Source organism: Syngnathus scovelli, chromosome 2, assembly GCF_024217435.2.
Source record: "Syngnathus scovelli strain Florida chromosome 2, RoL_Ssco_1.2, whole genome shotgun sequence".
In the NCBI taxonomy this organism is placed as follows: Eukaryota; Metazoa; Chordata; class Actinopteri; order Syngnathiformes; family Syngnathidae; genus Syngnathus; species Syngnathus scovelli.
Genome location: NC_090848.1, coordinates 28,397,399 through 28,419,940, shown reverse-complemented (window position 1 = coordinate 28,419,940; position 22,542 = coordinate 28,397,399). Strand labels below are relative to the sequence as shown.

Below are 22,542 nucleotides of genomic sequence, written 5' to 3'. Positions count from 1 at the left end.
ATAGATATCAGAACTGCTACCTCAGTAGAAACATTTAAGACACGACTAAAGACACATTTTTATGCAATGGCCTTAAATTAACCTGTTTTTGTCGATTCGGCTGGAGTTTGTGTTCTCTGACGCGCCAAGTCATACAAATATAGACTTGTGTTTTGTAATAATACTATACACCTGTGGATGCAATAGCAAAGCTTGTGGAGCGGTGCACCCTTTGCCATGTGAATGAGAATGAGCTCCATCTTTCAGATATTTCACAGCACCTTCTCAATGAAATATTTTTTTTCCAAGGCCAGATGAATAAAATTTAAAAAAATCAAATAAATTCCAAACCGGTACTGATTGTGTTAATCCGGTGTACAGTTAGCCTAAGATCCTTGGGCGCTCTGTCAAACTGTGAAAAAATAATTAAAACAAAAGTTTGTGTCTTGTAAAGTAAAGACAGACAAACATGGCAGTGTGATACAGTGATCCCTCGTTTTTCGCGGGAGATGTGTTTCAGAACCACCCGCGGAAAATAAAAATCAGAGAAGTAGAATTGATATACCGTATTTTCCACGCTATAAGGCGCACACAATGAAGGAGCACCTTTTAACTAGAAAATGCAATTTCTGGAGAAATTGCGTGTGAAGGCGAAGACTTCGAATCACTTCTTGGGGAATGATGCCGAATGATTAGCTAAAATGTAGCTATTTAGGGCACTTAATGTTGAAATAAGGTCACTTCCGGTTTGATTTGGGTCACTTCCGGTTTGATTAGATGAACTTCCGGTCTAGCTGAGGTCACTTCCGGTTTATTTGGGGTCCTTTCTGGTTTAAAAAGGTCACTTCCGGTTTACCTGAGGTCACTTCCGGTTCATTTGGGGTCAATTCCGGTTTGATTTGGGGCACTTCCAGTTCATTCCGGGTTCATTGGGGCACTTCAGGGTCAATCCAAGATGGCCGCCACTCTGGAAGTGGGGGTCAAGGGTTGAATTGTGGAAGTGGGGGTGAAGGGGGTGAATACGGTAAGCATAAGGTGAACAAAGTGAATAAAGTTGGAATGGGTTGAATCGGTTGAAAAATGTAGAAATTAGAAGGGAAAAACTAAATTTTGGGAAAATTTGGTGTGAATTTCAAAATTGAAAATTTGGAAATTTTGCTAAGTGGGAAGGTGTGGAATAGGTAGGCAAAAGATGAACAGTTGAAAGTTGGAACGAGTTGAATCGGTGGAAAAATGTAGAAACTAGAAGTGAAAAACTAAATTTTGTGAAATTTTGCAAAATTTTGTGCAAATTTTAAAAGTGAAAATGTGAAATTTTTGAATTTGGCAAGTTTGGGAATGTCCCCAATGTGATTTGAATGTGTTGAAATAAGTGAATTTCAAACTGGAACAACAAAAATGTGAAATGTTGAATCTGCCATTAAGAATGAATGGGGAAAAAAATGCCACAAAATCGTGAATTTTGTGAAAACGGAAAATTTTTCGAACAAAAAAAATGTAAGCAGCCGTGTCATGAATATTTGGAATAAGTGAAAAGTGGAACGGAGTGAATCGGTTGAAGTATGTGGAAGGAGTTAAGCGTCAAAAAAGTGAGCGGAATAAGTAGAATAATAATAACTAGAATTTGCAATTCCTGAAGAAATTGCGTGTGAAGGTGAAGAGGTTGAATAAATACTTGGGGAATGTTGCAGAATGATGTTGAAAAGAGTTGAATCGGTTGAAAAACGTAGAAATTACAAGGGAAAAAGGAAATTTGGGAAAATTGGGTGTGAATTTCAAAATTGAAAATTTGGAATTTTGGGTAAGTGGGAAGTTGTGAAATAGGTAGGAAAATGATGAACAGTTGAAAGGTGGAATGGGTTGAATAAGTTGAAAATGTAGAAATTAGAGTAGAAAAACAAAATTGTAGAGAATTTTTGGTAAGTGGGAAGTTGTGGAATAGGAAGGCAAAAGAGGAACAGTTGAAAGTTGGAACGAGTTGAATCAGTTAAAAAATGTAGAAGTTAGAGCAAATCTTGAATCCTAATAGAGAATGAATGGGAATTAAAAGAAAAAAAAATTGCACCAAAAGTTTCTGAAATTTGGAACAAAAGGAAAAAAAAGGCTTCAGGAGGTTCACTTTTGGGGTTAAAATGTTGAAATGGGTTTAATCGGGCAAAATTTGCAAAAGTTAGCGCAAATGTAGGTATTTAGGGCACTTAATGTTGAAATATGGTCACTTCCGGTTTGATTTGGGTCACTTCCGGTTTGATTAGAGGCACTTCCGGTCTAGCTGAGGTCACTTCCGGTTTATTTGGGGTCACTTCCGGTTTAAAAAGGTCACTTCCGGTTGAAAAAGGTCACTTCCGGTTTGATTTGGGGTCACTTCCGGTTTACCTGAGGTCACTTCCGGTTCATTTGGGGTCACTTCCGGTTTGATTTGGGTCACTTCCGGTCTATTTAGCTCACTTCCGGTTTGATTAGAGGCACTTCCGGCCTATTTAGGTCACTTCCGGTTTGATTAGAGGCACTTCCGGTCTAGCTGAGGTCACTTCCGGTTTATTTGGGGTCACTTCCGGTTTAAAAAGGTCACTTCCGGTTTGATTTGGGGTCACTTCCGGTTTGATTTGGGGTCACTTCCGGTTTACCTGAGGTCACTTCCGGTTCATTTGGGGTCAATTCCGGTTTGATTTGGGGCACTTCCAGTTCATTCCGGGTTCATTGGGGCACTTCAGGGTCAATCCAAGATGGCCGCCACTCTGGAAGTGGGGGTCAAGGGTTGAATTGTGGAAGTGGGGGTGAAGGGGGTGAATATGGTAAGCATAAGGTGAACAAAGTGAATAAAGTTGGAATGGGTTGAATCGGTTGAAAAATGTAGAAATTAGAAGGGAAAAACTAAATTTTGGGAAAATTTGGTGTGAATTTCAAAATTGAAAATTTGGAAATTTTGCTAAGTGGGAAGGTGTGGAATAGGTAGGCAAAAGATGAACAGTTGAAAGTTGGAACGAGTTGAATCGGTGGAAAAATGTAGAAACTAGAAGTGAAAAACTAAATTTTGTGAAATTTTGCAAAATTTTGTGCAAATTTTAAAAGTGAAAACGTGAAATTTTTGAATTTGGCAAGTTTGGGAATGTCCCCAATGTGATTTGAATGTGTTGAAATAAGTGAATTTCAAACTGGAACAACAAAAATGTGAAATGTTGAATCTGCCATTAAGAATGAATGGGGAAAAAAATGCCACAAAATCGTGAATTTTGTGAAAACGGAAAATTTTTCGAACAAAAAAAATGTAAGCAGCCGTGTCATGAATATTTGGAATAAGTGAAAAGTGGAACGGAGTGAATCGGTTGAAGTATGTGGAAGGAGTTAAGCGTCAAAAAAGTGAGCGGAATAAGTAGAATAATAATAATAACTAGAATTTGCAATTCCTGAAGAAATTGCGTGTGAAGGTGAAGAGGTTGAATAAATACTTGGGGAATGTTGCAGAATGATGTTGAAAAGAGTTGAATCGGTTGAAAAATGTAGAAATTACAAGGGAAAAAGGAAATTTGGGAAAATTGGGTGTGAATTTCAAAATTGAAAATTTGGAATTTTGGGTAAGTGGGAAGTTGTGGAATAGGTAGGAAAATGATGAACAGTTGAAAGGTGGAATGGGTTGAATAAGTTGAAAATGTAGAAATTAGAGTAGAAAAACAAAATTGTAGAGAATTTTTGGTAAGTGGGAAGTTGTGGAATAGGAAGGCAAAAGAGGAACAGTTGAAAGTTGGAACGAGTCGAATCGGTTAAAAAATGTAGAAGTTAGAGCAAATCTTGAATCCTAATAGAGAATGAATGGGAATTAAAAGAAAAAAAAATTGCACCAAAAGTTTCTGAAATTTGGAACAAAAGGAAAGAAACGGCTTCAGGAGGTTCACTTTTGGGGTTAAAATGTTGAAATGGGTTTAATCGGGCAAAATTTGCAAAAGTTAGCGCAAATGTAGGTAATTAGGGCACTTAATGTTGAAATATGGTCATTTCCGGTTTGATTTGGGTCACTTCCGGTTTGATTAGAGGCACTTCCGGTCTAGCTCAGGTCACTTCCGGTTTATTTGGGGTCACTTCCGGTTTAAAAAGGCCACTTCCGGTTTAAAAAGGTAACTTCCGGTTTGATTTGGGGTCACTTCCGGTTTACCTGAGGTCACTTCCGGTTCATTTGGGGTCACTTCCGGTTTGATTTGGGTCACTTCCGGTCTATTTAGGTCACTTCCGGTTTGATTACAGGCACTTCCGGTCTATTTAGGTCACTTCCGGTTTGATTAGAGGCACTTCCGGTCTAGCTGAGGTCACTTCCGGTTTATTTGGGGTCACTTCCGGTTTAAAAAGGTCACTTCCGGTTTGATTTGGGGTCACTTCCGGTTTGATTTGGGGTCACTTCCGGTTTACCTGAGGTCACTTCCGGTTCATTTGGGGTCAATTCCGGTTTGATTTGGGGCACTTCCAGTTCATTCCGGGTTCATTGGGGCACTTCAGGGTCAATCCAAGATGGCCGCCACTCTGGAAGTGGGGGTCAAGGGTTGAATTGTGGAAGTGGGGGTGAAGGGGGTGAATATGGTAAGCATAAGGTGAACAAAGTGAATAAAGTTGGAATGGGTTGAATCGGTTGAAAAATGTAGAAATTAGAAGGGAAAAACTAAATTTTGGGAAAATTTGGTGTGAATTTCAAAATTGAAAATTTGGAAATTTTGCTAAGTGGGAAGGTGTGGAATAGGTAGGCAAAAGATGAACAGTTGAAAGTTGGAACGAGTTGAATCGGTGGAAAAATGTAGAAACTAGAAGTGAAAAACTAAATTTTGTGAAATTTTGCAAAATTTTGTGCAAATTTTAAAAGTGAAAACGTGAAATTTTTGAATTTGGCAAGTTTGGGAATGTCCCCAATGTGATTTGAATGTGTTGAAATAAGTGAATTTCAAACTGGAACAACAAAAATGTGAAATGTTGAATCTGCCATTAAGAATGAATGGGGAAAAAAATGCCACAAAATCGTGAATTTTGTGAAAACGGAAAATTTTTCGAACAAAAAAAATGTAAGCAGCCGTGTCATGAATATTTGGAATAAGTGAAAAGTGGAACGGAGTGAATCGGTTGAAGTATGTGGAAGGAGTTAAGCGTCAAAAAAGTGAGCGGAATAAGTAGAATAATAATAATAATAACTAGAATTTGCAATTCCTGAAGAAATTGCGTGTGAAGGTGAAGAGGTTGAATAAATACTTAAGGAATGCTGCAGAATGATGTTGAAAAGAGTTGAATCGGTTGAAAAATGTAGAAATTACAAGGGAAAAGGAAATTTGGGAAAATTGGGTGTGAATTTCAAAACTGAAAATTTGGAATTTTGGGTAAGTGGGAAGTTGTGGAATAGGTAGGAAAATGATGAACAGTTGAAAGGTGGAATGGGTTGAATAAGTTGAAAATGTAGAAATTAGAGTAGAAAAACAAAATTGTAGAGAATTTTTGGTAAGTGGGAAGTTGTGGAATAGGAAGGCAAAAGAGGAACAGTTGAAAGTTGGAACGAGTTGAATCGGTTAAAAAATGTAGAAGTTAGAGCAAATCTTGAATCCTAATAAAGAATGAATGGGAATTAAAAGAAAAAAAAATTGCACCAAAAGTTTCTGAAATTTGGAACAAAAGGAAAGAAACGGCTTCAGGAGGTTCACTTTTGGGGTTAAAATGTTGAAATGGGTTTAATCGGGCAAAATTTGCAAAAGTTAGCGCAAATGTAGGTATTTAGGGCACTTAATGTTGAAATATGGTCATTTCCGGTTTGATTTGGGTCACTTCCGGTTTGATTAGAGGCACTTCCGGTCCAGCTGAGGTCACTTCCGGTTTATTTGGGTCACTTCCGGTTGAGAAAGGTCACTTCCGGTTAAAAAAGGTCACTTCCGGTTTGATTTGGGGTCACTTCCGGTTTGATTTGGGGTCACTTCCGGTTTACCTGAGGTCACTTCCGGTTCATTTGGGGTCAATTCCGGTTTGATTTGGGGCACTTCCAGTTCATTCCGGGTTCATTGGGGCACTTCAGGGTCAATCCAAGATGGCCGCCACTCTGGAAGTGGGGGTCAAGGGTTGAATTGTGGAAGTGGGGGTGAAGGGGGTGAATATGGTAAGCATAAAGTGAACAAAGTGAATAAAGTTGGAATGGGTTGAATCGGTTGAAAAATGTAGAAATTAGAAGGGAAAAACTAAATTTTGGGAAAATTTGGTGTGAATTTCAAAATTGAAAATTTGGAAATTTTGCTAAGTGGGAAGGTGTGGAATAGGTAGGCAAAAGATGAACAGTTGAAAGTTGGAACGAGTTGAATCGGTGGAAAAATGTAGAAACTAGAAGTGAAAAACTAAATTTTGTGAAATTTTGCAAAATTTTGTGCAAATTTTAAAAGTGAAAACGTGAAATTTTTGAATTTGGCAAGTTTGGGAATGTCCCCAATGTGATTTGAATGTGTTGAAATAAGTGAATTTCAAACTGGAACAACAAAAATGTGAAATGTTGAATCTGCCATTAAGAATGAATGGGGAAAAAAATGCCACAAAATCGTGAATTTTGTGAAAACGGAAAATTTTTCGAACAAAAAAAATGTAAGCAGCCGTGTCATGAATATTTGGAATAAGTGAAAAGTGGAACGGAGTGAATCGGTTGAAGTATGTGGAAGGAGTTAAGCGTCAAAAAAGTGAGCGGAATAAGTAGAATAATAATAATAACTAGAATTTGCAATTCCTGAAGAAATTGCGTGTGAAGGTGAAGAGGTTGAATAAATACTTGGGGAATGTTGCAGAATGATGTTGAAAAGAGTTGAATCGGTTGAAAAATGTAGAAATTACAAGGGAAAAAGGAAATTTGGGAAAATTGGGTGTGAATTTCAAAATTGAAAATTTGGAATTTTGGGTAAGTGGGAAGTTGTGGAATAGGTAGGAAAATGATGAACAGTTGAAAGGTGGAATGGGTTGAATAAGTTGAAAATGTAGAATTTAGAGTAGAAAAACAAAATTGTAGAGAATTTTTGGTAAGTGGGAAGTTGTGGAATAGGAAGGCAAAAGAGGAACAGTTGAAAGTTGGAACGAGTTGAATCGGTTAAAAAATGTAGAAGTTAGAGCAAATCTTGAATCCTAATAGAGAATGAATGGGAATTAAAAGAAAAAAAAATGCACCAAAAGTTTCTGAAATTTGGAACAAAAGGAAAGAAACGGCTTCAGGAGGTTCACTTTTGGGGTTAAAATGTTGAAATGGGTTTAATCGGGCAAAATTTGCAAAAGTTAGCACAAATGTAGGTATTTAGGGCACTTAATGTTGAAATATGGTCATTTCCGGTTTGATTTGGGTCACTTCCGGTTTGATTAGAGGCACGTCCGGTCCAGCTGAGGTCACTTCCGGTTTATTTGGGGTCACTTCCGGTTGAAAAAGGTCACTTCCGGTTTAAAAAGGTCACTTCCGGTTTGATTTGGGGTCACTTCCGGTTTACCTGAGGTCACTTCCGGTTCATTTGGGGTCACTTCCGGTTTGATTTGGGTCACTTCCGGTCTATTAAGGTCACTTCCGGTTTGATTAGAGGCACTTCCGGTCTATTTAGGTCACTTCCGGTTTGATTAGAGGCACTTCCGGTCTAGCTGAGGTCACTTCCGGTTTATTTGGGGTCACTTCCGGTTTAAAAAGGTCACTTCCGGTTTGATTTGGGGTCACTTCCGGTTTGATTTGGGGTCACTTCCGGTTTACCTGAGGTCACTTCCGGTTCATTTGGGGTCAATTCCGGTTTGATTTGGGGCACTTCCAGTTCATTCCGGGTTCATTGGGGCACTTCAGGGTCAATCCAAGATGGCCGCCACTCTGGAAGTGGGGGTCAAGGGTTGAATTGTGGAAGTGGGGGTGAAGGGGGTGAATATGGTAAGCATAAGGTGAACAAAGTGAATAAAGTTGGAATGGGTTGAATCGGTTGAAAAATGTAGAAATTAGAAGGGAAAAACTAAATTTTGGGAAAATTTGGTGTGAATTTCAAAATTGAAAATTTGGAAATTTTGCTAAGTGGGAAGGTGTGGAATAGGTAGGCAAAAGATGAACAGTTGAAAGTTGGAACGAGTTGAATCGGTGGAAAAATGTAGAAACTAGAAGTGAAAAACTAAATTTTGTGAAATTTTGCAAAATTTTGTGCAAATTTTAAAAGTGAAAACGTGAAATTTTTGAATTTGGCAAGTTTGGGAATGTCCCCAATGTGATTTGAATGTGTTGAAATAAGTGAATTTCAAACTGGAACAACAAAAATGTGAAATGTTGAATCTGCCATTAAGAATGAATGGGGAAAAAAATGCCACAAAATCGTGAATTTTGTGAAAACGGAAAATTTTTCGAACAAAAAAAATGTAAGCAGCCGTGTCATGAATATTTGGAATAAGTGAAAAGTGGAACGGAGTGAATCGGTTGAAGTATGTGGAAGGAGTTAAGCGTCAAAAAAGTGAGCGGAATAAGTAGAATAATAATAATAATAATAATAAAGGACAGCAATAACAATAGTGTGAAGGTCTTCACCTTCACACTAATAATAAAGGACAGCAATAACAATAGTGTGAAGGTCTTCACCTTCACACTAACTAGAATTTGCAATTCCTGAAGAAATTGCGTGTGAAGGTGAAGAGGTTGAATAAATACTTGGGGAATGCTGCAGAATGATGTTGAAAAGAGTTGAATCGGTTGAAAAATGTAGAAATTACAAGGGAAAAGGAAATTTGGGAAAATTGGGTGTGAATTTCAAAACTGAAATTTTGGAATTTTGGGTAAGTGGGAAGTTGTGGAATAGGTAGGAAAAAGATGAACAGTTGAAAGGTGGAATGGGTTGAATAAGTTGAATGGGTTGAATAAGTTGAAAAAAGTAGAAATTAGAGTAGAAAACCAAAATTGAACAGTTGAAAGTTGGAACGAGTTGAATCGGTTAAAAAATGTAGAAGTTAGAGCAAATCTTGAATCCTAATAAAGAATGAATGGGAATTAAAAGAAAAAAAAATTGCGCCAAAATCTTTTGAAATTTGGAACAAAAGGAAAAAAAACGGCTTCAGGAGGTTCACTTTTGGGGTTAAAATGTAGAAACGGGTTTAATCGGGCAAAATTTGCAAAAGTTAGCGCAAATGTAGGTATTTTGGGCACTTAATGTTGAAATATGGTCACTTCCGGTTTGATTTGGTCACTTCCGGTCTATTTGGGTCACTTCCGGTTTGATTAGAGGCACTTCCGGTCTAGCTGAGGTCACTTCCGGTTTATTTGGGGTCACTTCCGGTTTAAAAAGGTCACTTCCGGTTTGATTTGGGGTCACTTCCGGTTTGATTTGGGGTCACTTCCGGTTTACCTGAGGTCACTTCCGGTTCATTTGGGGTCAATTCCGGTTTGATTTGGGGCACTTCCAGTTCATTCCGGGTTCATTGGGGCACTTCAGGGTCAATCCAAGATGGCCGCCACTCTGGAAGTGGGGGTCAAGGGTTGAATTGTGGAAGTGGGGGTGAAGGGGGTGAATATGGTAAGCATAAGGTGAACAAAGTGAATAAAGTTGGAATGGGTTGAATCGGTTGAAAAATGTAGAAATTAGAAGGGAAAAACTAAATTTTGGGAAAATTTGGTGTGAATTTCAAAATTGAAAATTTGGAAATTTTGCTAAGTGGGAAGGTGTGGAATAGGTAGGCAAAAGATGAACAGTTGAAAGTTGGAACGAGTTGAATCGGTGGAAAAATGTAGAAACTAGAAGTGAAAAACTAAATTTTGTGAAATTTTGCAAAATTTTGTGCAAATTTTAAAAGTGAAAACGTGAAATTTTTGAATTTGGCAAGTTTGGGAATGTCCCCAATGTGATTTGAATGTGTTGAAATAAGTGAATTTCAAACTGGAACAACAAAAATGTGAAATGTTGAATCTGCCATTAAGAATGAATGGGGAAAAAAATGCCACAAAATCGTGAATTTTGTGAAAACGGAAAATTTTTCGAACAAAAAAAATGTAAGCAGCCGTGTCATGAATATTTGGAATAAGTGAAAAGTGGAACGGAGTGAATCGGTTGAAGTATGTGGAAGGAGTTAAGCGTCAAAAAAGTGAGCGGAATAAGTAGAATAATAATAATAATAATAACTAGAATTTGCAATTCCTGAAGAAATTGCGTGTGAAGGTGAAGAGGTTGAATAAATACTTGGGGAATGTTGCAGAATGATGTTGAAAAGAGTTGAATCGGTTGAAAAATGTAGAAATTACAAGGGAAAAAGGAAATTTGGGAAAATTGGGTGTGAATTTCAAAATTGAAAATTTGGAATTTTGGGTAAGTGGGAAGTTGTGGAATAGGTAGGAAAATGATGAACAGTTGAAAGGTGGAATGGGTTGAATAAGTTGAAAATGTAGAATTTAGAGTAGAAAAACAAAATTGTAGAGAATTTTTGGTAAGTGGGAAGTTGTGGAATAGGAAGGCAAAAGAGGAACAGTTGAAAGTTGGAACGAGTTGAATCGGTTAAAAAATGTAGAAGTTAGAGCAAATCTTGAATCCTAATAGAGAATGAATGGGAATTAAAAGAAAAAAAAATGCACCAAAAGTTTCTGAAATTTGGAACAAAAGGAAAGAAACGGCTTCAGGAGGTTCACTTTTGGGGTTAAAATGTTGAAATGGGTTTAATCGGGCAAAATTTGCAAAAGTTAGCACAAATGTAGGTATTTAGGGCACTTAATGTTGAAATATGGTCATTTCCGGTTTGATTTGGGTCACTTCCGGTTTGATTAGAGGCACGTCCGGTCCAGCTGAGGTCACTTCCGGTTTATTTGGGGTCACTTCCGGTTGAAAAAGGTCACTTCCGGTTTAAAAAGGTCACTTCCGGTTTGATTTGGGGTCACTTCCGGTTTACCTGAGGTCACTTCCGGTTCATTTGGGGTCACTTCCGGTTTGATTTGGGTCACTTCCGGTCTATTAAGGTCACTTCCGGTTTGATTAGAGGCACTTCCGGTCTATTTAGGTCACTTCCGGTTTGATTAGAGGCACTTCCGGTCTAGCTGAGGTCACTTCCGGTTTATTTGGGGTCACTTCCGGTTTAAAAAGGTCACTTCCGGTTTGATTTGGGGTCACTTCCGGTTTGATTTGGGGTCACTTCCGGTTTACCTGAGGTCACTTCCGGTTCATTTGGGGTCAATTCCGGTTTGATTTGGGGCACTTCCAGTTCATTCCGGGTTCATTGGGGCACTTCAGGGTCAATCCAAGATGGCCGCCACTCTGGAAGTGGGGGTCAAGGGTTGAATTGTGGAAGTGGGGGTGAAGGGGGTGAATATGGTAAGCATAAGGTGAACAAAGTGAATAAAGTTGGAATGGGTTGAATCGGTTGAAAAATGTAGAAATTAGAAGGGAAAAACTAAATTTTGGGAAAATTTGGTGTGAATTTCAAAATTGAAAATTTGGAAATTTTGCTAAGTGGGAAGGTGTGGAATAGGTAGGCAAAAGATGAACAGTTGAAAGTTGGAACGAGTTGAATCGGTGGAAAAATGTAGAAACTAGAAGTGAAAAACTAAATTTTGTGAAATTTTGCAAAATTTTGTGCAAATTTTAAAAGTGAAAACGTGAAATTTTTGAATTTGGCAAGTTTGGGAATGTCCCCAATGTGATTTGAATGTGTTGAAATAAGTGAATTTCAAACTGGAACAACAAAAATGTGAAATGTTGAATCTGCCATTAAGAATGAATGGGGAAAAAAATGCCACAAAATCGTGAATTTTGTGAAAACGGAAAATTTTTCGAACAAAAAAAATGTAAGCAGCCGTGTCATGAATATTTGGAATAAGTGAAAAGTGGAACGGAGTGAATCGGTTGAAGTATGTGGAAGGAGTTAAGCGTCAAAAAAGTGAGCGGAATAAGTAGAATAATAATAATAATAACTAGAATTTGCAATTCCTGAAGAAATTGCGTGTGAAGGTGAAGAGGTTGAATAAATACTTGGGGAATGTTGCAGAATGATGTTGAAAAGAGTTGAATCGGTTGAAAAATGTAGAAATTACAAGGGAAAAAGGAAATTTGGGAAAATTGGGTGTGAATTTCAAAATTGAAAATTTGGAATTTTGGGTAAGTGGGAAGTTGTGGAATAGGTAGGAAAATGATGAACAGTTGAAAGGTGGAATGGGTTGAATAAGTTGAAAATGTAGAAATTAGAGTAGAAAAACAAAATTGTAGAGAATTTTTGGTAAGTGGGAAGTTGTGGAATAGGAAGGCAAAAGAGGAACAGTTGAAAGTTGGAACGAGTTGAATCGGTTAAAAAATGTAGAAGTTAGAGCAAATCTTGAATCCTAATAGAGAATGAATGGGAATTAAAAGAAAAAAAAATTGCACCAAAAGTTTCTGAAATTTGGAACAAAAGGAAAGAAACGGCTTCAGGAGGTTCACTTTTGGGGTTAAAATGTTGAAATGGGTTTAATCGGGCAAAATTTGCAAAAGTTAGCGCAAATGTAGGTAATTAGGGCACTTAATGTTGAAATATGGTCATTTCCGGTTTGATTTGGGTCACTTCCGGTTTGATTAGAGGCACTTCCGGTCTAGCTCAGGTCACTTCCGGTTTATTTGGGGTCACTTCCGGTTTAAAAAGGTCACTTCCGGTTGAAAAAGGTCACTTCCGGTTTGATTTGGGGTCACTTCCGGTTTGATTTGGGGTCACTTCCGGTTTACCTGAGGTCACTTCCGGTTCATTTGGGGTCAATTCCGGTTTGATTTGGGGCACTTCCAGTTCATTCCGGGTTCATTGGGGCACTTCAGGGTCAATCCAAGATGGCCGCCACTCTGGAAGTGGGGGTCAAGGGTTGAATTGTGGAAGTGAGGGTGAAGGGGGTGAATATGGTAAGCATAAGGTGAACAAAGTGAATAAAGTTGGAATGGGTTGAATCGGTTGAAAAATGTAGAAATTAGAAGGGAAAAAACTAAATTTTGGGAAAATTTGGTGTGAATTTCAAAATTGAAAATTTGGAAATTTTGCTAAGTGGGAAGGTGTGGAATAGGTAGGCAAAAGATGAACAGTTGAAAGTTGGAACGAGTTGAATCGGTGGAAAAATGTAGAAACTAGAAGTGAAAAACTAAATTTTGTGAAATTTTTCAAAATTTTGTGCAAATTTTAAAAGTGAAAACGTGAAATTTTTGAATTTGGCAAGTTTGGGAATGTCCCCAATGTGATTTGAATGTGTTGAAATAAGTGAATTTCAAACTGGAACAACAAAAATGTGAAATGTTGAATCTGCCATTAAGAATGAATGGGGAAAAAAATGCCACAAAATCGTGAATTTTGTGAAAACGGAAAATTTTTCGAACAAAAAAAATGTAAGCAGCCGTGTCATGAATATTTGGAATAAGTGAAAAGTGGAACGGAGTGAATCGGTTGAAGTATGTGGAAGGAGTTAAGCGTCAAAAAAGTGAGCGGAATAAGTAGAATAATAATAATAATAATAATAATAATAATAAAGGACAGCAATAACAATAGTGTGAAGGTCTTCACCTTCACACTAATAATAAAGGACAGCAATAACAATAGTGTGAAGGTCTTCACCTTCACACTAATAATAAAGGACAGCAATAACAATAGTGTGAAGGTCTTCACCTTCACACTAACTAGAATTTGCAATTCCTGAAGAAATTGCGTGTGAAGGTGAAGAGGTTGAATAAATACTTGGGGAATGCTGCAGAATGATGTTGAAAAGAGTTGAATCGGTTGAAAAATGTAGAAATTACAAGGGAAAAGGAAATTTGGGAAAATTGGGTGTGAATTTCAAAACTGAAATTTTGGAATTTTGGGTAAGTGGGAAGTTGTGGAATAGGTAGGAAAAAGATGAACAGTTGAAAGGTGGAATGGGTTGAATAAGTTGAATGGGTTGAATAAGTTGAAAAAAGTAGAAATTAGAGTAGAAAACCAAAATTGAACAGTTGAAAGTTGGAACGAGTTGAATCGGTTAAAAAATGTAGAAGTTAGAGCAAATCTTGAATCCTAATAAAGAATGAATGGGAATTAAAAGAAAAAAAAATTGCGCCAAAATCTTTTGAAATTTGGAACAAAAGGAAAAAAAACGGCTTCAGGAGGTTCACTTTTGGGGTTAAAATGTAGAAACGGGTTTAATCGGGCAAAATTTGCAAAAGTTAGCGCAAATGTAGGTATTTTGGGCACTTAATGTTGAAATATGGTCACTTCCGGTTTGATTTGGTCACTTCCGGTCTATTTGGGTCACTTCCGGTTTGATTAGAGGCACTTCCGGTCTAGCTGAGGTCACTTCCGGTTTATTTGGGGTCACTTCCGGTTTAAAAAGGTCACTTCCGGTTTGATTTGGGGTCACTTCCGGTTTGATTTGGGGTCACTTCCGGTTTACCTGAGGTCACTTCCGGTTCATTTGGGGTCAATTCCGGTTTGATTTGGGGCACTTCCAGTTCATTCCGGGTTCATTGGGGCACTTCAGGGTCAATCCAAGATGGCCGCCACTCTGGAAGTGGGGGTCAAGGGTTGAATTGTGGAAGTGGGGGTGAAGGGGGTGAATATGGTAAGCATAAGGTGAACAAAGTGAATAAAGTTGGAATGGGTTGAATCGGTTGAAAAATGTAGAAATTAGAAGGGAAAAACTAAATTTTGGGAAAATTTGGTGTGAATTTCAAAATTGAAAATTTGGAAATTTTGCTAAGTGGGAAGGTGTGGAATAGGTAGGCAAAAGATGAACAGTTGAAAGTTGGAACGAGTTGAATCGGTGGAAAAATGTAGAAACTAGAAGTGAAAAACTAAATTTTGTGAAATTTTGCAAAATTTTGTGCAAATTTTAAAAGTGAAAACGTGAAATTTTTGAATTTGGCAAGTTTGGGAATGTCCCCAATGTGATTTGAATGTGTTGAAATAAGTGAATTTCAAACTGGAACAACAAAAATGTGAAATGTTGAATCTGCCATTAAGAATGAATGGGGAAAAAAATGCCACAAAATCGTGAATTTTGTGAAAACGGAAAATTTTTCGAACAAAAAAAATGTAAGCAGCCGTGTCATGAATATTTGGAATAAGTGAAAAGTGGAACGGAGTGAATCGGTTGAAGTATGTGGAAGGAGTTAAGCGTCAAAAAAGTGAGCGGAATAAGTAGAATAATAATAATAACTAGAATTTGCAATTCCTGAAGAAATTGCGTGTGAAGGTGAAGAGGTTGAATAAATACTTGGGGAATGTTGCAGAATGATGTTGAAAAGGGTTGAATCGGTTGAAAAATGTAGAAATTACAAGGGAAAAAGGAAATTTGGGAAAATTGGGTGTGAATTTAGAAATTGAAAATTTGGAATTTTGGGTAAGTGGGAAGTTGTGGAATAGGTAGGAAAATGATGAACAGTTGAAAGGTGGAATGGGTTGAATACGTTGAAAATGTAGAAATTAGAGTAGAAAAACAAAATTGTAGAGAATTTTTGGTAAGTGGGAAGTTGTGGAATATGAAGGCAAAAGAGGAACAGTTGAAAGTTGGAACGAGTTGAATCGGTTAAAAAATGTAGAAGTTAGAGCAAATCTTGAATCCTAATAGACAATGAATGGGAATTAAAAGAAAAAAAAATTGCACCAAAAGTTTCTGAAATTTGGAACAAAAGGAAAGAAACGGCTTCAGGAGGTTCACTTTTGGGGTTAAAATGTTGAAATGGGTTTAATCGGGCAAAATTTGCAAAAGTTAGCGCAAATGTAGGTATTTAGGGCACTTAATGTTGAAATATGGTCATTTCCGGTTTGATTTGGGTCACTTCCGGTTTGATTAGAGGCACTTCCGGTCCAGCTACGGTCACTTCCGGTTTATTTGGGGTCACTTCCGGTTGAAAAATGTCACTTCCGGTTGAAAAAGGTCACTTCCGGTTTGATTTGGGGTCACTTCCGGTTTGATTTGGGGTCACTTCCGGTTTACCTGAGGTCACTTCCGGTTCATTTGGGGTCAATTCCGGTTTGATTTGGGGCACTTCCAGTTCATTCCGGGTTCATTGGGGCACTTCAGGGTCAATCCAAGATGGCCGCCACTCTGGAAGTGGGGGTCAAGGGTTGAATTGTGGAAGTGGGGGTGAAGGGGGTGAATATGGTAAGCATAAGGTGAACAAAGTGAATAAAGTTGGAATGGGTTGAATCGGTTGAAAAATGTAGAAATTAGAAGGGAAAAACTAAATTTTGGGAAAATTTGGTGTGAATTTCAAAATTGAAAATTTGGAAATTTTGCTAAGTGGGAAGGTGTGGAATAGGTAGGCAAAAGATGAACAGTTGAAAGTTGGAACGAGTTGAATCGGTGGAAAAATGTAGAAACTAGAAGTGAAAAACTAAATTTTGTGAAATTTTGCAAAATTTTGTGCAAATTTTAAAAGTGAAAACGTGAAATTTTTGAATTTGGCAAGTTTGGGAATGTCCCCAATGTGATTTGAATGTGTTGAAATAAGTGAATTTCAAACTGGAACAACAAAAATGTGAAATGTTGAATCTGCCATTAAGAATGAATGGGGAAAAAAATGCCACAAAATCGTGAATTTTGTGAAAACGGAAAATTTTTCGAACAAAAAAAATGTAAGCAGCCGTGTCATGAATATTTGGAATAAGTGAAAAGTGGAACGGAGTGAATCGGTTGAAGTATGTGGAAGGAGTTAAGCGTCAAAAAAGTGAGCGGAATAAGTAGAATAATAATAATAATAATAATAAAGGACAGCAATAACAATAGTGTGAAGGTCTTCACCTTCACACTAATAATAATAATAAAGGACAGCAATAACAATAGTGTGAAGGTCTTCACCTTCACACTAATAATAACTAGAATTTGCAATTCCTGAAGAAATTGCGTGTGAAGGTGAAGAGGTTGAATAAATACTTGGGGAATGCTGCAGAATGATGTTGAAAAGAGTTGAATCGGTTGAAAAATGTAGAAATTACAAGGGAAAAGGAAATTTGGGAAAATTGGGTGTGAATTTCAAAACTGAAAATTTGGAATTTTGGGTAAGTGGGAAGTTGTGGAATAGGTAGGAAAATGATGAACAGTTGAAAGGTGGAATGGGTTGAATAAGTTGAATGGGTTGAATAAGTTGAAAAAAGTAGAAATTAGAGTAGAAAACCAAAATTGAACAGTTGAAAGTTGGAACGAGTTGAATCGGTTAAAAAATGTAGAAGTTAGAGCAAATCTTGAATCCTAATAAAGAATGAATGGGAATTAAAAGAAAAAAAAATTGCGCCAAAATCTTTTGAAATTTGGAACAAAAAGAAAAAAACGGCTTCAGGAGGTTCACTTTTGGGGTTAAAATGTAGAAACGGGTTTAATCGGTCAAAATTTGCAAAAGTTAGCGCAAATGTAGGTATTTTGGGCACTTAATGTTGAAATATGGTCACTTCCGGTTTGATTTGGGTCACTTCCGGTCTATTTGGGTCACTTCCGGTTTGATTAGAGGCACTTCCGGTCTAGCTGAGGTCACTTCCGGTTTAAAAAGGTCACTTCCGGTTTAAAAAGGTCACTTCCGGTTTGATTTGGGGTCACTTCCGGTTTGATTTGGGTCACTTCCGGTCTATTTAGGTCACTTCCGGTTTGATTAGAGGCACTTCCGGTCTATTTAGGTCACTTCCGGTTTGATTAGAGGCACTTCCGGTCTAACTGAGGTCACTTCCGGTTTATTTGGGGTCACTTCCGGTTTAAAAAGGTCACTTCCGGTTTGATTTGGGGTCACTTCCGGTTTGATTTGGGGTCACTTCCGGTTTACCTGAGGTCACTTCCGGTTCATTTGGGGTCAATTCCGGTTTGATTTGGGGCACTTCCAGTTCATTCCGGGTTCATTGGGGCACTTCAGGGTCAATCCAAGATGGCCGCCACTCTGGAAGTGGGGGTCAAGGGTTGAATTGTGGAAGTGGGGGTGAAGGGGGTGAATAAGGTAAGCATAAGGTGAACAAAGTGAATAAAGTTGGAATGGGTTGAATCGGTTGAAAAATGTAGAAATTAGAAGGGAAAAACTAAATTTTGGGAAAATTTGGTGTGAATTTCAAAATTGAAAATTTGGAAATTTTGCTAAGTGGGAAGGTGTGGAATAGGTAGGCAAAAGATGAACAGTTGAAAGTTGGAACGAGTTGAATCGGTGGAAAAATGTAGAAACTAGAAGTGAAAAACTAAATTTTGTGAAATTTTGCAAAATTTTGTGCAAATTTTAAAAGTGAAAACGTGAAATTTTTGAATTTGGCAAGTTTGGGAATGTCCCCAATGTGATTTGAATGTGTTGAAATAAGTGAATTTCAAACTGGAACAACAAAAATGTGAAATGTTGAATCTGCCATTAAGAATGAATGGGGAAAAAAATGCCACAAAATCGTGAATTTTGTGAAAACGGAAAATTTTTCGAACAAAAAAAATGTAAGCAGCCGTGTCATGAATATTTGGAATAAGTGAAAAGTGGAACGGAGTGAATCGGTTGAAGTATGTGGAAGGAGTTAAGCGTCAAAAAAGTGAGCGGAATAAGTAGAATAATAATAACTAGAATTTGCAATTCCTGAAGAAATTGCGTGTGAAGGTGAAGAGGTTGAATAAATACTTTGGGAATGTTGCAGAATGATGTTGAAAAGAGTTGAATCGGTTGAAAAATGTAGAAATTACAAGGGAAAAAGGAAATTTGGGAAAATTGGGTGTGAATTTCAAAATTGAAAATTTGGAATTTTGGGTAAGTGGGAAGTTGTGGAATAGGTAGGAAAATAATGAACAGTTGAAAGGTGGAATGGCTTGAATAAGTTGAAAAATGTAGAAATTAGAGTAGAAAAACAAAATTGCAGAGAATTTTTGGTAAGTGGGAAATTGTGGAATAGGAAGGCAAAAGATGAACAGTTGAAAGTTGGAACGAATTAAATCGGTTAAAAAATGTAGAAGTTAGAGCAAAACTTGAATCCTAATAGAGAATGAATGGGAATTAAAAGAAAAAAAAATTGCACGAAAATTTTTTGAAATTTGGGACAAAAGGAAAAAAAAGGCTTCAGGAGGTTCACTTTTGGGGTTAAAATGTTGAAACGGGTTTAATCGGGCAAAATTTGCGAAAGTTAGTGCAAATGTATGTATTTAGGGCACTTAATGTAGAAATATGGTCACTTCCGGTTTGATTTGGGTCACTTCCGGTCTATTTGGGTCACTTCCGGTTTGATTAGAGGCACTTCCGGTCTAGCTGAGGTCACTTCCGGTTTATTTGGGGTCACTTCCGGTTTAAAAAGGTCACTTCCGGTTTGATTTGGGGTCACTTCCGGTTTGATTTGGGGTCACTTCCGGTTTACCTGAGGTCACTTCCGGTTCATTTGGGGTCAATTCCGGTTTGATTTGGGGCACTTCCAGTTCATTCCGGGTTCATTGGTGCACTTCAGGGTCAATCCAAGATGGCCGCCACTCTGGAAGTGGGGGTCAAGGGTTGAATTGTGGAAGTGGGGGTGAAGGGGGTGAATATGGTAAGCATAAGGTGAACAAAGTGAATAAAGTTGGAATGGGTTTAATCGGTTGAAAAATGTAGAAATTAGAAGGGAAAAACTAAATTTTGGGAAAATTTGGTGTGAATTTCAAAATTGAAAATTTGGAAATTTTGCTAAGTGGGAAGGTGTGGAATAGGTAGGCAAAAGATGAACAGTTGAAAGTTGGAACGAGTTGAATCGGTGGAAAAATGTAGAAACTAGAAGTGAAAAACTAAATTTTGTGAAATTTTGCAAAATTTTGTGCAAATTTTAAAAGTGAAAACGTGAAATTTTTGAATTTGGCAAGTTTGGGAATGTCCCCAATGTGATTTGAATGTGTTGAAATGAGTGAATTTCAAACTGGAACAACAAAAATGTGAAATGTTGAATCTGCCATTAAGAATGAATGGGGAAAAAAATGCCACAAAATCGTGAATTTTGTGAAAACGGAAAATTTTTCGAACAAAAAAAATGTAAGCAGCCGTGTCATGAATATTTGGAATAAGTGAAAAGTGGAACGGAGTGAATCGGTTGAAGTATGTGGAAGGAGTTAAGCGTCAAAAAAGTGAGCGGAATAAGTAGAATAATAATAATAACTAGAATTTGCAATTCCTGAAGAAATTGCGTGTGAAGGTGAAGAGGTTGAATAAATACTTGGGGAATGCTGCAGAATGATGTTGAAAAGAGTTGAATCGGTTGAAAAATGTAGAAATTACAAGGGAAAAGGAAATTTGGGAAAATTGGGTGTGAATTTCAAAACTGAAAATTTGGAATTTTGGGTAAGTGGGAAGTTGTGGAATAGGTAGGAAAATGATGAACAGTTGAAAGGTGGAATGGGTTGAATAAGTTGAATGGGTTGAATAAGTTGAAAAAAGTAGAAATTAGAGTAGAAAACCAAAATTGAACAGTTGAAAGTTGGAACGAGTTGAATCGGTTAAAAAATGTAGAAGTTAGAGCAAATCTTGAATCCTAATAAAGAATGAATGGGAATTAAAAGAAAAAAAAATTGCGCCAAAATCTTTTGAAATTTGGAACAAAAGGAAAAAAACGGCTTCAGGAGGTTCACTTTTGGGGTTAAAATGTAGAAACGGGTTTAATCGGTCAAAAGTTGCAAAAGTTAGCGCAAATGTAGGTATTTTGGGCACTTAATGTTGAAATATGGTCACTTCCGGTTTGATTTGGGTCACTTCCGGTCTATTTGAGTCACTTCCGGTTTGAATAGAGGCACTTCCGGTCTAGCTGAGGTCACTTCCGGTTTATTTGTGGTCACTTCCGGTTTAAAAAGGTCACTTCCGGTTTAAAAAGGTCACTTCCGGTTTGATTTGGGGTCACTTCCGGTTTAGCTGAGGTCACTTCCGGTTCATTTGGGGTCACTTCCGGTTTGATTTGGGTCACTTCCGGTCTATTTAGGTCACTTCCGGTTTGATTAGAGGCACTTCCGGTCTATTTAGGTCACTTCCGGTTTGATTAGAGGCACTTCCGGTCTAGCTGAGGTCACTTCCGGTTTATTTGGGGTCACTTCCGGTTTAAAAAGGTCACTTCCGGTTTGATTTGGGGTCACTTCCGGTTTGATTTGGCGTCACTTCCGGTTTACCTGAGGTCACTTCCGGTTCATTTGGGGTCAATTCCGGTTTGATTTGGGGCACTTCCAGTTCATTCCGGGTTCATTGGGGCACTTCAGGGTCAATCCAAGATGGCCGCCACTCTGGAAGTGGGGTCAAGGGTTGAATTGTGGAAGTGGGGGTGAAGGGGGTGAATATGGTAAGCATAAGGTGAACAAAGTGAATAAAGTTGGAATGGGTTGAATCGGTTGAAAAATGTAGAAATTAGAAGGGAAAAACTAAATTTTGGGAAAATTTGGTGTGAATTTCAAAATTGAAAATTTGGAAATTTTGCTAAGTGGGAAGGTGTGGAATAGGTAGGCAAAAGATGAACAGTTGAAAGTTGGAACGAGTTGAATCGGTGGAAAAATGTAGAAACTAGAAGTGAAAAACTAAATTTTGTGAAATTTTGCAAAATTTTGTGCAAATTTTAAAAGTGAAAACGTGAAATTTTTGAATTTGGCAAGTTTGGGAATGTCCCCAATGTGATTTGAATGTGTTGAAATAAGTGAATTTCAAACTGGAACAACAAAAATGTGAAATGTTGAATCTGCCATTAAGAATGAATGGGGAAAAAAATGCCACAAAATCGTGAATTTTGTGAAAACGGAAAATTTTTCGAACAAAAAAAATGTAAGCAGCCGTGTCATGAATATTTGGAATAAGTGAAAAGTGGAACGGAGTGAATCGGTTGAAGTATGTGGAAGGAGTTAAGCGTCAAAAAAGTGAGCGGAATAAGTAGAATAATAATAATAATAATAATAATAATAATAATAATAAAGGACAGCAATAACAATAGTGTGAAGGTCTTCACCTTCACACTAATAATAATAATAATAATAAAGGACAGCAATAACAATAGTGTGAAGGTCTTCACCTTCACACTAATAATAACTAGAATTTGCAATTCCTGAAGAAATTGCGTGTGAAGGTGAAGAGGTTGAATAAATACTTGGGGAATGTTGCAGAATGATGTTGAAAAGAGTTGAATCGGTTGAAAAATGTAGAAATTACAAGGGAAAAAGGAAATTTGGGAAAATTGGGTGTGAATTTCAAAATTGAAAATTTGGAATTTTGGGTAAGTGGGAAGTTGTGGAATAGGTAGGAAAATGATGAACAGTTGAAAGGTGGAATGGGTTGAATAAGTTGAAAATGTAGAAATTAGAGTAGAAAAACAAAATTGTAGAGAATTTTTGGTAAGTGGGAAGTTGTGGAATAGGAAGGCAAAAGAGGAACAGTTGAAAGTTGGAACGAGTTGAATCGGTTAAAAAATGTAGAAGTTAGAGCAAATCTTGAATCCTAATAGAGAATGAATGGGAATTAAAAGAAAAAAAAATTGCACCAAAAGTTTCTGAAATTTGGAACAAAAGGAAAGAAACGGCTTCAGGAGGTTCACTTTTGGGGTTAAAATGTTGAAATGGGTTTAATCGGGCAAAATTTGCAAAAGTTAGCGCAAATGTAGGTATTTAGGGCACTTAATGTTGAAATATGGTCATTTCCGGTTTGATTTGGGTCACTTCCGGTTTGATTAGAGGCACTTCCGGTC

At 37.5% G+C, this 22,542-nt stretch overlaps 1 protein-coding gene and 1 long non-coding RNA gene across 8 annotated transcripts in view; one reads left to right on the top strand and one right to left on the bottom strand.

The window, feature by feature from the left end:
* Positions 1–22,542, bottom strand: part of lama5 (laminin, alpha 5) — a 463,481-nt gene that overhangs the window by 211,870 nt on the left and 229,069 nt on the right. The gene's annotated exons all lie outside the window — the stretch shown is intronic.
* LOC137839651 (uncharacterized) overlaps positions 596–22,542 on the top strand; it is a 29,989-nt gene continuing 8,042 nt past the window's right edge. The window contains exon 1 of the long non-coding RNA XR_011085689.1: positions 596–22,508. This is a non-coding gene — a long non-coding RNA (uncharacterized lncRNA). The remainder of the gene's footprint in view (positions 22,509–22,542) is intronic.